The sequence below is a fragment of the Panulirus ornatus genome, chromosome 22 (genome assembly GCF_036320965.1).
Source record: "Panulirus ornatus isolate Po-2019 chromosome 22, ASM3632096v1, whole genome shotgun sequence".
NCBI classification, from domain to species: domain Eukaryota; kingdom Metazoa; phylum Arthropoda; class Malacostraca; order Decapoda; family Palinuridae; genus Panulirus; species Panulirus ornatus.
The window spans coordinates 13183404-13201576 of record NC_092245.1 but is presented as its reverse complement, the minus strand read 5'-3'; the positions used below and the strand labels follow the sequence as shown (position 1 = coordinate 13201576).

The window sequence follows — 18173 nt, the reverse complement described above, 5'->3', positions numbered from 1 at the left end:
TTGTTAGGGAGGTGAATGCAAGAGTTTTGGAAAGAGGGGCAAGTATGCAGTCTGTTGGGGATGAGAGAGCTTGGGAAGTGAGTCAGTTGTTGTTCGCTGATGATACAGCGATGGTGGCTGATTCATGTGAGAAACTGCAGAAGCTGGTGACTGAGTTTGGTAAAGTGTGTGAAAGAAGAAAGTCTACAGTAAATGTGAATAAGAGCAAGGTTATTAGGTACAGTAGGGTTGAGGGTCAAGTCAATTGGGAGGTAACTTTGAATGGAGAAAAACTGGAGGAAGTAAAGTGTTTTAGATATCTGGGAGTGGATTTGGCAGCAAATGGAACCATGGAAGCGGAAGTGAATCATAGGGTGGGGGAGGGGTCGAAAATCCTGGGAGCCCTGAAGAATGTGTGGAAGTCGAGAATATTATCTCCGAAAGCAAAAATGGCTATGTTTGAAGGAATAGTGGTTCCAACAATGTTGTATGGTTGCGAGGCATGGGCTATGGATAGAGTAGTGCACAGGAGGGTGGATGTGCTGGAAATGAGATGTTTGAGGACAATATGTGGTGTGAGGTGGTTTGATCGAGTAAGTAATGTAAGGGTAAGAGAGATGTGTGGAAATAAGAAGAGCGTGGTTGAGAGAGCAGAAGAGGGTGTTTTGAAATGGTTTGGTCACATGGAGAAAATGAGTGAGGAAAGATTGACCAAGAGGGTATATGTGTCGGAGGTAGAGGGAACGAGGAGAAGTGTGAGACCAAATTGGAGGTGGAAAGATGGAGTGAAAAAGATTTTGAGTGATCGGGGCCTGAACTTGCAGGAGGGTGAAAGGCACGCAAGGAATAGAGTGAATTGGATCGATGTGGTATACCGGGGTCGATGTGCTGTCAATGAATTGAATCAGGGCATGTGAAGCGTCTGGGGTAAACCATGGAAAGTTCTTTGGGGCCTGGATGTGGAAAGGGAGCTGTGGTTTCGGGCATTATTGCATGACAGCTAGAGACTGAGTGTGAACGAATGGGGCCTTTGTTGTCTTTTCCTAGCGCTACCTCGCACACATGAGGGGGAGGGGGATGTTATTCCATGTGTGGCGAGGTGGCGATGGGAATGAATAAAGGCAGACAGTGTGAATTGTGTGCATGTGTATATATGTATATGTCTGTGTGTGTATATATGTGTGTACATTGAGATGTATGGGTATGTATATTTGCGTGTGGGGACGTGTATGTATGTACATGTGTATGGGGGTGGGTTGGGCCATTTCTTTTGTCTGTTTCCTTGCGCTACCTCGCAGACGCGGGAGACAGCGAGAAAGCAAAATAAATGAATAAATAAAAATATATTCCTATGAGTCCACGGAGAAAATGAAACACGATAAGTTCCCAAGTGCACTTTCGTGTAATAATCACATCATCAGGGGAGAGACAAGAGAGAAATGTAAGATGTAAGTCAGTTGATATACATTGAAGAGACGGAGCTAGGATGCCATTTGGGAAACAAGTTATTGTCCAAAACATACAACAAGCGTTCATAAACTTATCATTTTACAACTTTTATCAGCAATAAAGTTTTCTAATTTGTACAGACCATCACTAATATTAAGATTATAATTCTTTGTGTATTTCATAATAGAAAATTCAATATTTCTCTTGGTAATAGAGTTAAGAGTTAATAACTGAGATGGCATTACTCCAGTCAATACAATGATCATAGTTTTCAACGTGATTAAATGAGGCATTTGATTCTTGTCCCGTTCTTATACTATATTTATGTTGCTTAAGTCTAACAGAAAGATCCATATCAGTCTGACCAGCATAAGATTTATCACAATTTCCACATGACACTTTATAGATGCATCCAAGAAAATTTTCTGGTGAATTCCTGATGAAGATATTCTTTATAGTATTATTGTTGCTAAAGGCAACATTTACATTAAAAGATTTAAGCAACATGGGAAGTAAAGTGAAATTATTATTAAAAGGGAGAACTAAAAGATTCTTGGTGTCAATGGGAGGTTCGGGCTCAACTCTATAAGATGATTTCTTTGCTAACTTAAGGGATTTATCAATGAAAGATCTAGGGTACTTTAACTTAGATCCAATAGAATATATCTTCTCAAACGCATCATCAGTAAACTCTGGACTGCAAATACGTAATGCCCTAAGGAACATAGACTGAAATGATGATAATTTCACTCTGTCATTTTGAGATGAGTGATAATGAATATACAAGCATACATTGGTGGGTTTTCTGTATATGCTAAACTTAAACTTAACTCTGTCATGTTGAGATGAGTAATAATGGATATACAAGCATACATTGGTGGGTTTTCTGTATATGCTAAACTTAAACTTGTTTCCTTGCCTATGGATCTTGCAATCTAAAAATGGTAACATACCATTATTTTCATTTTCTACTGTAAATTTGATGGAAGGATCTAAATTAAGAAAGGGGAGAAATATTTGTAAATTTTCATTTGTTGGCCAAACACAAAGAACATCATCTACATACCTAAACCAAATTGCATTAGAAGGTAAGATATCCTTTTGTAATTTTGTTTCAAAAAATTCCATATAAAGATTACTTAGTACAGGTGAAAGAGGGTTACCCATTGCCATACCAAATTTTTGAGCATAATAATCTTCATTGAATTGAAATACACAGTCTTTTATACACAATTTTACCAGTTCAGTGAAAACAGACATTGAAACAGGTAAATGAATATCATCCAATACATCAAATGAATATTCTAAAAGGTCATCAACTGTGTTGATGTCACAAAGTCTTTTTGTAATTTAGAAAAATACAGTAATTTATGTAATGATGAAATTTATATCTGTAAGGGGTTAGTGTATACCAGTTTGTCAAAACCAGTGGAACCTAATTGCCCTAAAAGATTTATAAGAGCTATTAACACCTTAAAAAAAGACAAGGATATACATATTACTAGAGCAGATAAGGCTAACACTTGTGATTTTAGACAAAAGTAACTATCTAAAATGAATGATCTAAATGATTACACAACATATTCTAAACTTAGTAAAAATCCCTTAGAAGCAGTTAATTCTCATTTCAGTAAAGAAATAAAGTTGTTGAAAAGTAATAGTTCTCTTATCAAAAGTTTGTCATCTTTGTCCCCTTCATTGCCATATATGTATGGACTTATCAAAACACATAAACAGAATTTTCCAGCAAGACCTATAGTGAGTTCAGTAGGTACCATCACATATAAATTGTCAAAATGGTTAGTTTCTATATTAAGCTCTTTAGTGGGTAAGGTGTCAAATTCTAATATTATGAACAATGAAGATTTAATCAAAAAGCTAAACAATATCAATGTTAATTTTGATTTTAAACTAGTTAGCTTTGATGTTTCCTCACTTTTCACTAAAGTTCTAGTTGATGACCTTTTAGAATATTTATTTGATGACTTGGATGATATTCATTTACCCGTTTCAAAGTCTGTTTTCATTGAACTGATGAGATTGTGTATAAGAGACTGTATTTCAATTCAATGGAGATTATTATGCTCAAAAATTTGGTATGGCAATGGGTAACCCTCTTTCACCTGTACTAATTAATCTTTATATGGAATTTTTTTGAAACAAAATTACTAAAGGATATCTTACCTTCTAATGCAATTTGGTTTAGGTATGTAGATGATGATCTTTGTGTTTGGCCAACAAATGAAAATTCACAAATATTTCTCCCCTTACTTAACAATTTAGATCCTTCCATCAAATTTACAGTAGAGAATGAAAATAATGGTATGTTACCATTTTTAGATTGCATGATCCATAGGCAAGGAAACAAGTTTAAGGTCAGCATATAAAGAAAACCCACCAATGTATGCTCATTTATGTTTTGATTTTTTTTTGCTTTGTCGCTGTCTCCCGCGTTAGCGAGGTAGCGCAAGGAAATAGACGAAAGAATGGCCAAACCCACCCACATACACATGTATATACATACACGTCCACACACACAAATATACATACCTATACATCTCAACGTATACATATATATATACACATACAGACATATACATATATACACATGTACATAATTCATACTGTCTGCCTTTATTCATTCCCATCGCCACCTCGCCACACATGAAATAACAACCCCCTCCCCCCTCATGTGTGCAAGGTAGCGCTAGGAAAAGACAACAAAGGCCCCATTTGTTCACACTCAGTCTCTAGCAGTCATGTAATAATGCACCAAAACCACAGCTCTCTTTCCACATCCAGGCCCCACAGAACTTTCCATGGTTTACCCCAGACGCTTCACATGCCCTAGTTCAATCCATTGACAGCACGTCGACCCCGGTATACCTCATCGTTCCAATTCACTCTATTTCTTGCACTCCTTTCACCCTCCTGCATGTTCAGGCCCGAATCACTCAAAATCTTTTTCACTCCATCTTTCCACCTCCAATTTGGTCTCCCACTTCTCGTTCCCTCCACCTCTGACGCATATATCCTCTTGGTCAATCTTTCCTCACTCATTCTCTCCATGTGACCAAACCATTTCAAAACACCCTCTTCTGCTCTCTCAACCACGCTCTTTTTATTTCCACACATCTCTCTCACCCTCACGTTACTTACTCGATCAAACCACCTCACACCACACATTGTCCTCAAACATCTCATTTCCAGCAAATCCATCCTCCTGCGCACAACTCTATCCATAGCCCACGCCTCGCAACCATACAGCATTGTTGGAACCACTATTCCTTCAAACATACCCATTTTTGCTTTCTGAGATAATGTTCTCAACTTCCACACATTCTTCAAGGATCCCAGAATTTTCGCCCCCTCCCCCACCCTATGATTCACTTCCACTTCCATGGTTCCATCCGCTGCCAAATCCACTCCCAGATATCTAAAACACTTCACTTCCTCCAGTTTTTCTCCATTCAAACTTACCTCCCAATTGACTTGACCCTCAACCCTACTGTGCCTAATAACCTTGCTCTTACTCACATTTACTCTCAACTTTCTTCTTTCACACACTTTACCAAACTCAGTCACCAGCTTCTGCAGTTTCTCACATGAATCAGCCACCAGTGCTGAATCATCAGCGAACAACAGCTGACTCACTTCCCAAGCTCTCTCATCCATAACAGACTACATACTTGCCCCTCTTTCCAAAACTCTTGCATTCACCTCCCTAACAACCCCATCCATAAACAAATTAAACAACCATGGAGACATCACACACCCCTGCCGCAAACCTACATTCACTGAGAACCAATCCCTTTCCTCTCTTCCTACACGTACACATGCCTTACATCCTCGATAAAAACTTTTCACTGCTTCTAACAACTTGCCTCCCACACCATACATTCTTAATACCTTCCACAGAGCATCTCTATCAACTGTCATATGCCTTCTCCAGATCCATAAATGCTACATACAAATCCATTTGCTTTTCTAAGTATTTCTCACATACATTCCTCAAAGCAAACACCTGATCCACACATCCTCTACCACTTCTGAAACCACACTGCTCTTCCCCAGTCTGATGCTCTGTACATGCCTTCACCCTCTCAATCAATACCCTCCCATATGATTTACCAGGAATACTCAACAAACTTATACCTCTGTAATTTGAGCACTCACCTTTGTCCCCTTTGCCTTTGTACAATGGCACTATGCAAGCATTCTGCCAATCCTCAGGCACCTCACCATGAATCATACATACATTAAATAACCTTACCAACCAATCAACAACACAGTCACCCCCTTATTCATAAATTCCACTGCAATACCATCTGAACTCGCTGTCTTGCCGGCTTTCATCTTACGCAAAGCTTTTACTACCTCTTCTCTGTTTACCAAATCATTTTCCCTAACCCTCTCACTTTGCACACGACCTCAACCAAAATACCCTATATCTGCCACTCTATCATCAAACACATTCAACAAACCTTCAAAATACTCACTCTACCTTCTTCTCACATCACCACTACTTTTTATCACCTCCCCATTATCCCCCTTCACTGAAGTTCCCATTTGTTCCCTTGTCTTACACACTTTATTCCCCTCCTTCCAAAACATCTTTTTTATTCTCCCTAAAATTTAATGATACTCTCTCACCCCAACTCTCATTTGCCCTCAACAAATGACAGAGTGAAATTATCATCATTTCAATCTATGTTCCTTAGGACATTATGTATTTGCAGTCCAGAGTTTTATTGATGATGAGTTTGAGAAGATATATTCCATTGGATCTAAGTTAAAGTACCCTAGATCTTTCATTGATAAATCCCTTAAGTTTGCAAAGAAATCATTTTATAGAGTTGAGCCCAAACCTCCCATTGACACCAAGAATCTGTTAGTTCTCCCTTTTAATAATAATTTCACATTACTTCCCATGTTTCTTGAATCCTTTAATGTAAATGTTGCCTTTAGCAACAATAATACTAACAAGAATATCTTAATCAGGAATTCACCAGAAAATTCTCGCATCTATAATGCATCTATAAAGTGCCATGTGTGTTAATTGTGATAAATTCTATGTTGGTCAGACTGGTAAGGATCTTTGTTAGACTTAACCAATATAAATATAGTATAAGAACAGGAGAAGAATCAAGTGCCTTGTTTAATCACGTTAAAGACTATGATCATTATATTAACTGGAGTAATGCCATCTCGGTTATTAACTCTAACTCTATTACCAACAAAAATATCATTGAATCTTCTATTATTAAATACACAAAGAATTATAATCTTAATATTACTGATGGTCTGTACAAATTAGATAACTTATTATTGATAAAATTTGTAAAATGATAAGTTTATGAACGCTCATTGTATGTTTTGGACAATAACATGTTTACCAAATGGCGTCCTAGCTTTGTGTCTTCGATATATATCAACTGACTTACATTTCTCTCGTGTCTCCCCTGATGATGTGATTATTACACGAAAGTGCACTCGGGAACTTATCGTGTTTCAATTTCACTGTGGACTCATAGGAATATCTTGATCACATGCAAAATTGTGATCCTTTGCAATATATATATATATATATATATATATATATATATATATATATAGTTTTTTTTTTTGCTTTGTCGCTGTCTCCCGCGTTTGCGAGGTAGCGCAAGGAAACAGACGAAAGAAATGGCCCAACCCACCCCCATACACATGTATATACATACGTCCACACACGCAAATATACATACCTACACAGCTTTCCATGGTTTACCCCAGACGCTTCACATGCCTTGATTCAATCCACTGACAGCACGTCAACCCCGGTATACCACATCGCTCCAATTCACTCTATTCCTTGCCCTCCTTTCACCCTCCTGCATGTTCAGGCCCCGATCACACAAAATCTTTTTCACTCCATCTTTCCACCTCCAATTTGGTCTCCCTCTTCTCCTCGTTCCCTCCACCTCCGACACATATATCCTCTTGGTCAATCTTTCCTCACTCATTCTCTCCATGTGCCCAAACCATTTCAAAACACCCTCTTCTGCTCTCTCAACCACGCTCTTTTTATTTCCACACATCTCTCTCACCCTCACGTTACTTACTCGATCAAACCACCTCGCACCACACATTGTCCTCAAACATCTCATTTCCAGCACATCCATCCTCCTGCGCACAACTCTATCCATAGCCCACGCCTCGCAACCATACAACATTGTTGGAACCACTATTCCTTCAAACATACCCATTTTTGCTTTCCGAGATAATGTTCTCGACTTCCACACATTCTTCAAGGCTCCCAGAATTTTCGCCCCCTCCCCCACCCTATGATCCACTTCCGCTTCCATGGTTCCATCCGCTGCCAGATCCACTCCCAGATATCTAAAACACTTCACTTCCTCCAGTTTTTCTCCATTCAAACTCACCTCCCAACTGACTTGACCCTCAACCCCACTGTACCTAATAACCTTGCTCTTATTCACATTTACTCTCAACTTTCTTCTTTCACACACTTTACCAAACTCAGTCACCAGCTTCTGCAGTTTCTCACATGAATCAGCCACCAGCGCTGTATCATCAGCGAACAACAACTGACTCACTTCCCAAGCTCTCTCATCCCCAACAGACTTCATACTTGCCCCTCTTTCCAAAACTCTTGCATTCACCTCCCTAACAACCCCATCCATAACAAATTAAACAACCATGGAGACATCACACACCCCTGCCGCAAACCTACATTCACTGAGAACCAATCACTTTCCTCTCTTCCTACACGTACACATGCCTTACATCCTCGATAAAAACTTTTCACTGCTTCTAACAACTTGCCTCCCACACCATACATTCTTAATACCTTCCACAGAGCATCTCTATCAACTCTATCATATGCCTTCTCCAGATCCATAAATGCTACATACAAATCCATTTGCTTTTCTAAGTATTTCTCACATACATTCTTCAAAGCAAACACCTGATCCACACATCCTCTACCACTTCTGAAACCACACTGCTCTTCCCCAGTGTGATGCTCTGTACATGCCTTCACCCTCTCAATCAATACCCTCCCATATAATTTACCAGGAATATTCAACAAACTTATACCTCTGTAATTTGAGCACTCACTCTTATCCCCTTTGCCTTTGTACAATGGCACTATGCACGCATTCCGCCAATCCTCAAGCACCTCATCATGAGTCATACATACATTAAATAACCTTACCAACCGGTCAACAATACAGTCACCCCCTTTTTTAATAAATTCCACTGCAATACCATCCAAACCTGCTGCCTTGCCGGCTTTTATCTTCCGCAAAGCTTTTACTACCTCTTCTCTGTTTACCAAAAACAAATGCAATTGAGTGGGAGATATATAAAAGAAAGAGACAGGAGGTCAAGAGAAAGGTGCAAGAGGTGAAAAAGAGGGCAAATGAGAGTTGGGGTGAGAGAGTATCATTAAATTTTAGGGAGAATAAAAAGATGTTCTGGAAGGAGGTATGTAAAGTGCGTAAGACAAGGGAGCAAATGTGAACTTCAGTTAGGGCGCAAATGGGGAGGTGATAGCAAGTAGTGGTGATGTGAGAAGGAGATGGAGTGAGTATTTTGAAGGTTTGTTGAATGTGTTTGATGATAGAGTGGCAGATATAGGGTGTTTTGGTCGAGGTGGTGTGCAAAGTGAGAGGGTTAGGGAAAATGATTTGGTAAACAGAGAAGAGGTAGTAAAAGCTTTGCTGAAGATGAAAGCCGGCAAGGCAGCAGGTTTGGATGGTATTGCAGTGGAATTTATTAAAAAAGGGGGTGACTGTATTATTGACTGATTGGTAAGCATAGTGCCATTGTACAAAGGCAAAGGGGATAAGAGTGAGTGCTCAAATTACAGAGGTATAAGTTTGTTGAGTATTCCTGGTAAATTATATGGGAGGGTATTGATTGAGAGGGTGAAGGCATGTACAGAGCATCACATTGAGGAAGAGCAGTGTGGTTTCAGAAGTGGTAGAGGATGTGTGGATCAGATGTTTGCTTTGAAGAATGTATGTGAGAAATACTTAGAAAAGCAAATGGATTTGTATGTAGCATTTATGGATTTGGAGAAGGCATATGATAGAGTTGATAGAGATGCTCTGTGGAAGGTATTAAGAATATATGGTTTGGGAGGCAAGTTGTTAGAAGCAGTGAAAAGTTTTTATCGAGGATGTAAGGCATGTGTACGTGTAGGAAGAGAGGAAAGTGATTGGTTCTCGGTGAATGTAGGTTTGCGGCAGGGGTGTGTGATGTCTCCATGGTTGTTTAATTTGTTTATGGATGGGGTTGTTAGGGAGGTGAATGCAAGAGTTTTGGAAAGAGGGGCAAGTATGAAGTCTGTTAGGGATGAGAGAGCTTGGGAAGTGAGGCAGTTGTTGTTTGCTGATGATACAGCGCTGGTGGCTGATTCATGTGAGAAACTGCAGAAGCTGGTGACTGAGTTTGGTAAAGTGTGTGAAAGAAGAAAGTTAAGAGTAAATGTGAATAAGAGCAAGGTTATTAGGTACAGTAGGGTTGAGGGTCAAGTCAATTGGGAGGTAAGTTTGAATGGAGAAAAACTGGAGGAAGTAAAGTGTTTTAGATATCTGGGAGTGGATCTGGCAGCGGATGGAACCATGGAAGCGGAAGTGGATCATAGGGTGGGGGAGGGGGCGAAAATCCTGGGAGCCTTGAAGAATGTGTGGAAGTTGAGAACATTATCTCGGAAAGCAAAAATTGGTATGTTTGAAGGAATAGTGGTTCCAACAATGTTGTATGGTTGCGAGGCGTGGGCTATGGATAGAGTTGTGCGCAGGAGGATGGATTTGCTGGAAATGAGATGTTTGAGGACAATGTGTGGTGTGAGGTGGTTTGATCGAGTAAGTAACGTAAGGGTAAGAGAGATGTGTGGAAATAAAAAGAGCATGGTTGAGAGAGCAGAAGAGGGTGTTTTGAAATGGTTTGGGCACATGGAGAGAATGAGTGAGGAAAGATTGACCAAGAGGATATATGTGTCGGAGGTGGAGGGAACGAGAAGTGGGAGACCAAATTGGAGGTGGAAAGATGGAGTGAAAAAAATTTTGTGTGATCGGGGCCTGAACATGCAGGAGGGTGAAAGGAGGGCAAGGAATAGAGTGAATTGGATCGATGTGGTATACCGGGGTTGACGTGCTGTCAGTGGATTGAATCAGGGCATGTGAAGCGTCTGGGGTAAACCATGGAAAGCTGTGTAGGTATGTATATTTGCGTGTGTGGACGTATGTATATACATGTGTATGGGGGTGGGTTGGGCCATTTCTTTCGTCTGTTTCCTTGCGCTACCTTGCAAACGTGGGAGACAGCGACAAAGCAAAAAAAAAAAATATATATATATATATATATATATATATATATATATATCCTCGATAAAAACTTTTCACTGCTTCTAACAGCTTGCCTCCCACACCATATATTCTTAATACCTTCCACAGAGCATCTTTATCCACTCTATCATATGCCTTCTCCAGATCCATAAATGCATATCCATTTGCTTTTAAGGTATTTCTCACATACATTCTTCAAAGCAAACACCTGATCCACACATCCTCTACCACTTCTGAAACCACACTGCTCTTCCCCAATCTGATGCTCTCAATCAATACCCCCTCATATAATTTCTCAGGAATACTCAACAAACTTATACCTCTGTAATTTGAGCAATCACCTTTGTCCCCTTTGCCTTTGTACAGTGGCACTATGCAAGCATTCCGACAATCCTCAGGCACCTCACCATGAATCATACATACATTAAATAACCTTACCAACCAGTCAACAATACAGTCACCCCCTTTTTAATAAATTTCACTGAAATACCATCCAAACCCGCTGCCTCGCCGGCTTTCATCTTCCGCAAAGCGTTTACTACCTCTTCTCTGTTTACCAAATCATTTTCCCTAACCTTCTCACTTTGCACACCACCTCGACCAAAACACCCTATATCTGCCACTCTATCATCAAACACATTCAACAAACCTTCAAAATACTCACTCCATCTCCTTCTCACATCACCACTACTTATCACCTCCTCATTAGCTTCAGTGAAGTTCCCATTTGTTCCCTTGTCTAACGCACTTTGTTTACCTCCTTCCAAAACATCTTTTTATTCTCCCTAAAATCTAATGATACTCTCTCACCCCAACTCTCATTTGCCCTCTTTTTCTCCTCTTGCACCTTTCTCTTGACCTGCCTCTTTCTTTTATACATCTCCCACTCATTTGCATTATTTCCCTGCAAAAATCATCCAGATGCCTCTCTTTCATCCCACCACTCACTACCCTTTCTAATCTGCCTACCTCCCACGCTTTTCATGTGTACACATAGGAAAGTGGTTGGTTCTCAGTGAATGTAGGTTTGCAACAGGGGTGTGTGATTTCTCCATGGTTCTTTAATTTGTTTATGGATGGGGTTGTTTGGGAGGTAAATGCACGAGTTTTAGAAAGAGGGGCAAGTATGTAGTCTGTTGTGGATGAGAGAGTTTGGGAAGTGAGTCAGTTGTTGCTCGCTGATGATACAGCGCTGGTGGCTGATTCATGTGAGAAACTGCAGAAGCTGGTGACTGAGTTTGGTAAAGTGTGTGAAAGAAGAAAGTTGAGAGTAAATGTGAAAAAGAGCAAGGTGCAGTAGGGTTGAGGGTCAAGTCAATTGGGAGGTAAGTTTGAATGAAGAAAAACTGGAGGAAGTGAAGTGTTTTAGATATCTGGGAGTGGATTTGGCAGCAAATGGAACCATGGAAGCAGAAGTGAACCATAGGGTGGGGGAGGGGGTGAAAATTCTGGGAGCGTTGAAAAATGTGTGGAAGTCGAAAGCATTATCTCGGAAAGCAAAAATGGGTATGTTTGAAGGAATAGTGGTGGCCAACAATGTTATATGGTTGCGAGGCAGGGCTATGGATAGAGTTGTGCGCAGGAGGGTGGATGTGCTGGAAATGAGATGTTTGAGGACAATATGTGTTGTGAGGTGGTTTGATCGAGTAAGAAATAATAGGGTAAGAGAGATGTGTGGTAATAAAAAGAGTGTGGTTGAGAGAGCAGAAGAGGGTGTTTTAAATGGTTTGGTCACATGGAGAGAATGAGTGAGGAAAGATTGACCAAGAGGATATATGTGTCGGAGGTGGAGGTAACGAGGAGAAGTGGGAGACCAAATTGGAGGTGGAAAGATGGAGTGAATAAGATTTTGAGTGATTTGGGCCTGAACATGCAGGAGGGTGAAAGGCGGGCAAGGAATAGAGTGAATTGGATCGATGTGGTATACCGGGGTTGTCGTGCTGTCAGTGGATTGAATCAGGGCATGTGAAGCGTCTGGGGTAAACCATGGAAAGTTGTGTGGGGCCTGGATGTGGAAAGGGAGCTGTGTTTTCGGTGCATTATTGCATGACAGCTAGAGGTAGCGTTTGCGAGGTAGCGCAAGGAAACAGACGAAAGAAATGGCCCAACCCCCCCCATACACATGTATATACATACGTCCACACACGCAAATATACATACCTACACAGCTTTCCATGGTTTACCCCAGACGCTTCACATGCCTTGATTCAATCCACTGACAGCACGTCAACCCCGGTATACCACATCGCTCCAATTCACTCTATTCCTTGCCCTCCTTTCACCCTCCTGCATGTTCAGGCCCCTATCACACAAAATCTTTTTCACTCCATCTTTCCACCTCCAATTTGGTCTCCCTCTTCTCCTCGTTCCCTCCACCTCCGACACATATATCCTCTTGGTCAATCTTTCCTCACTCATTCTCTCCATGTGCCCAAACCACTTCAAAACACCCTCTTCTGCTCTCTCAACCATGCTCTTTTTATTTCCACACATCTCTCTTACCCTTACGTTACTCACTCGATCAAACCACCTCACACCACACATTGTCCTCAAACATCTCATTTCCAGCACATCCATCCTCCTGCGCACAACTCTATCCATAGCCCACGCCTCACAACCATACAACATTGTTGGAACCACTATTCCTTCAAACATACCCATTTTTGCTTTCCGAGATAATGTTCTCGACTTCCACACATTCTTCAAGGCTCCCAGGATTTTCGCCCCCTCCCCCACCCTATGATCCACTTCCGCTTCCATGGTTCCATCCGCTGCCAGATCCACTCCCAGATATCTAAAACACTTTACTTCCTCCAGTTTTTCTTCATTCAAACTTACCTCCCAATTGACTTGACCCTCAACCCTACTGTACCTAATTACCTTGCTCTTATTCACATTTACTCTTAACTTTCTTTTTTCACACACTTTACCAAACTCAGTCACCAGCTTCTGCAGTTTCTCACATGAATCAGCCACCAGTGCTGTATTATCAGCGAACAACAACTGACTCGCTTCCCAAGCTCTCTCATCCCCAACAGACTTCATACTTGCCCCTCTTTTCAAAACTCTTGCATTCACCTCCCTAACAACCCCATCCATAAACAAATTAAACAACCATGGAGACATCACACACCCCTGCCGAAAACCTACATTCACTGAGAACCAATCCCTTTCCTCTCTTCCTACACGTACACATGCCTTACATCCTCGATAAAAACTTTTCACTGCTTCTAACAACTTGCCTCCCACACCATATATTCTTAATACCTTCCACAGAGCATCTCTATCATATGCCTTCTCCAGATCCATAAATGCTACATACAAATCCATTTGCTTTTTTAAGTATTTCTCACATACATTCTTCAAAGCAAACACCTGATCCACACATCCTCTACCACTTCTGAAACCACACTGCTCTTCCCCAATGTGATGCTCTGTACATGCCTTCACCCTCTCAATCAATACCCTCCCATATAATTTACCAGGAATACTCAACAAACTTATACCTCTGTAATTTGAGCACTCACTCTTTTCTCCTTTGCCTTTGTACAATTGCACTATGCACGCATTCTGCCAATCCTCAGGCACCTCACCATGAGTCATACATACATTAAATAACCTTAACAACCAGTCAATAATACAGTCACCCCCTTTTTTAATAAATTCCACTGCAATACCATCCAAACCTGCTGCCTTGCCGGCTTTCATCTTCCGCAAAGCTTTTACTATCTCTTCTCTGTTTACCAAATCATTTTCCCTAACCCTCTCACTTTGCACACCACCTCGATCAAAACACTCTATATCTGCCACTATATCATCAAACACATTCAACAAACCTTCAAAATACTCACTCCATCTCCTTCTCACATCACCACTACTTGTTGTCACCTCCCCATTTGCGCCCTTCACTGAAGTTCCCATTTGCTCCCTTGTCTTACGCACTTTATTTACCTCCTTCCAGAACATCTTTTTATTCTCCCTAAAATTTAATGATACTCTCTCACCCCAACTCTCATTTGCCCTCTTTTTCACCTCTTGCACCTTTCTCTTGACCTCCTGTCTCTTTCTTTAATACATCTCCCACTCAATGCTTGTGGCATGAAAAGAGTGGGAGGTGGGTTGATTAGAAAGGGTAGTGAGTGGTGGGATGAAGAAGTAAGATTATTAGTGAAAGAGAAGAGAGAGGCATTTGGACGATTTTTGCAGGGAAATATATATATATATATATATATATATATATATATATATATATATATATATATATTATCCCTGGGGATAGGGGATTAAGAATACTTCCCACGTATTCCCTGCGTGTCGTAGAAGGCGACTAAAAGGGGAGGGAGCGGGGGGCTGGAAATCCTCCCCTCTCTTTTTTTTTTAAATTTTCCAAAAGAAGGAACAGAGGGGGCCAGGTGAGGATATTTCAAAAAAGGCCCAGTCCTCTGTTCCTAACGCTACCTCGCTAACGTGGGAAATGGCGAATAGTTTAAAAGAAAGAAAAGAATATATATATATATATATATATATATATATATATATATATATATATATATATATATATATATATATTTTCTTTTTATACATACCTACACAGCTGGTAAGCTGTGTAGGTATGTATATTTGCGTGTGTGGACGTATGTATATACATGTGTATGGGGCGGGGTTGGGCCATTTCTTTCGTCTGTTTCCTTGCGCTACCTCGCAAACGCGGGAGACAGCGACAAAGTATAATAAAAAAAAAAATAATATATATATATATATATATATATATATATATATATATATATGTTTGAGGTGGTTTGATCGAGTAAGTAATGAAAGGGTAAGAGAGATGTGCGGTAATAAAAAGAGTGTGGTTGAGAGATCAGAAGAGGGTGTTTTGAAATGGTTTGGTTACATGGAGAGAATGAGTGAGGAAAGAGTGACAAAGAGGATATATGTGTCAGAGGTGGAGTGAACGAGGAGAAGTGGGAGACCAAACTGGAGGTGGAAAGATGGGGTGAAAAAGATTTTGAGTGATCGAGACCTGAACATGCAGGAGGGTGAAAGGCATGCAAGTAATAGAGTTGGAACGATGTAGTATCCCGGGGTCAACATGCTGTCAATTGATTGAACCAGGGCATGTGAAGCCTCTGGGGTAATCCATGGAAAGTTCTGTGGGGCCTGGATGTGGAAAGGGAGCTGTGGTTTTGGTGCATTAAACATGACAGCTAGAGACTGAGTGTGAACGAATGTGGCCTTTGTTGTCTTTTCCTAGCACTACGTCACACACATGTGGGGAGGGGGAGGATGTTGGTATTTCATGTGTGGCGGGGTGGTGACGGGAATGAATAAGGGCAGACTATGAATTATGTACATGTGTACATATTTGTCTGTGTGTGTATATATATGTATATGTTGAGATGTATAGGTATGTATATATGTGTGTGTGGATGTGTATGTATATACATGTGTATGTGGGTGGGTTGGGCCATTCTTTCGTCTGTTTCCTTGCACTACCTCGCTAACGCGGGAGACAGCGACAAAGTATAATGGTGAAATGGTGAATAGTATGAAAAAAAGAAATATATATATATATATATATATATATATATATATATATATATATATATATATATATATATATATATATATCAAGATATACATATGGGTCACATTATATGTATATTTATATATGTATTAATTGTATACATACATATATATTATCTATTTATGCATGAATTATTCATTATATCTATATGTATGAATTACTTGAATATATATATATATATATTTATATATATCACTATTTTCAGATTAACATTGGCAGAATGCATGCATAGTGCCATTGTACAAAGGCAAAGGGGATAAAGGTGAGTGCTCAAATTACAGAGGTATAAGTTTTGTTGAGTATTCCTGAGAAATTATATGAGGGGGTATTGATTGAGAGCATCAGATTGGGGAAGAGCAGTGTGGTTTCGGAAGTGGTAGAGGATGTGTAGATCAGGTGTTTGCTTTGAAGCATGTATGTGAGAAATACATAGAAAAGGAAATGGATTTGTTTGTAGCATTTATGGATCTGGAGAAGGCATATGATAAGAGTTGATAGAGAAGCTCTGTGGAAGGTATTAAGAATATATGGTGTCGGAGGCAAGTTGTTAGAAGCAGTGAAAAGTTTTTATCGAGGATGTAAGGCGTGTGTGCGAGTGGGAAGAGAGGAAAGTGATTGGTTCTTAGTGAATGTCGGTTTGTGGCAGGGGTGCATGATGTCTCCATGGTTGTTTAATTTGTTTATGGATGGGGTTCTTAGGGAGGTGAATGCAAGAGTTTTGGAGAGAGGGGCAAGTATGCAGTCTGTTGTGGATGAGAGAGCCTAGGAAGTGAGTCAGTTCTTGCTCGCTGATGATACAGCGCTGGTGGCTGATTCATGTGAGAAACTGCAAAAGCTGGTGACTGAGTTTGGTAAAGTGTGTGAAAGAAGAATGCTGAGAGTAAATGTGAAAAAGAGTAAGGTTATTAGGTACAGTAGGGTTGAGGGACAAGTCAGTTGGGAGGTAAGTTTGAATGGAGAAAAACTGGAGGAAGTGAAGTGCTTTAGATATCTGGGAGTGGATTTGGCAGCGGCTGGAACCATGGAAGCGTAAGTGAGTCACGGTGTGGTAGGGGGCGAAAGTTCTGGGAACGTTGAAAAATGTGTGGGGGGGGGCGAGAACATTATCTCGGAAAGCAAAAATTTGTATGTCAGTGGATTGAACCAGGGCATGTGAAGCATCTGGGGTAAACCATGGAAAGTTCTGTGGGGCCTGGATGTGGAAAGGGAGCTGTGGTTTCGGCGCATTATTACATGACAGCTAGAGACTGAGTGTGAACGAATGTGCCCTTAGTTGTCTTTTCCTAGCGCTACCTCGCACACATGAGTGGCGAGGGGGTTGTTATTTCATGTGTTGCGAGGTGGCGATGGGAATGAATAAAGGCAGACAGTATGAATTATGTACATGTGTATATATGTATATGTCTGTGTGTGTATATATATGTATACGTTGAGATGTATAGGTATGTATATTTGCGTGTGTGGATGTGTATGTATATACATGTGTATGTGGGTGGGTTGGGCCATTCTTTTGTCTCTTTCCTTGTGCTACCTCGCTAACGCGGGAGACCGACAAAGCAAAATAAAAAAATAATGGAAATAAACAATTCATACTGTCTGCCGTTATTCATTCCCATCGCCACCCTGCCACACATGAAATGACAATGTCCTCCCCCTGCATGTGTGCAAGGTAGCGCTAGGAAACTACAACAAAGGCCACATTCGTTCACACTTAGTCTCTAGCTGTCATGTATAATGGACCGAAACCACAGCTCCCTTTCCACATCCAGGCCCCACAAAACTTTCCATGGTTTACCCCA

The 18173-nt window shown here is 40.5% G+C and overlaps 1 long non-coding RNA gene across 2 annotated transcripts in view; it reads left to right on the top strand.

Moving 5' to 3' along the window:
* LOC139756563 (uncharacterized) overlaps positions 1 to 18173 on the top strand; it is a 32854-nt gene that overhangs the window by 8180 nt on the left and 6501 nt on the right. The window contains exon 3 of one of the 2 annotated variants that reach the window (XR_011714380.1): positions 16580 to 16636. This is a non-coding gene — a long non-coding RNA (uncharacterized lncRNA). Of the gene's footprint in view, positions 1 to 16579 lie in introns of both variants that reach the window. The other variant, XR_011714379.1, reaches the window with a different exon arrangement.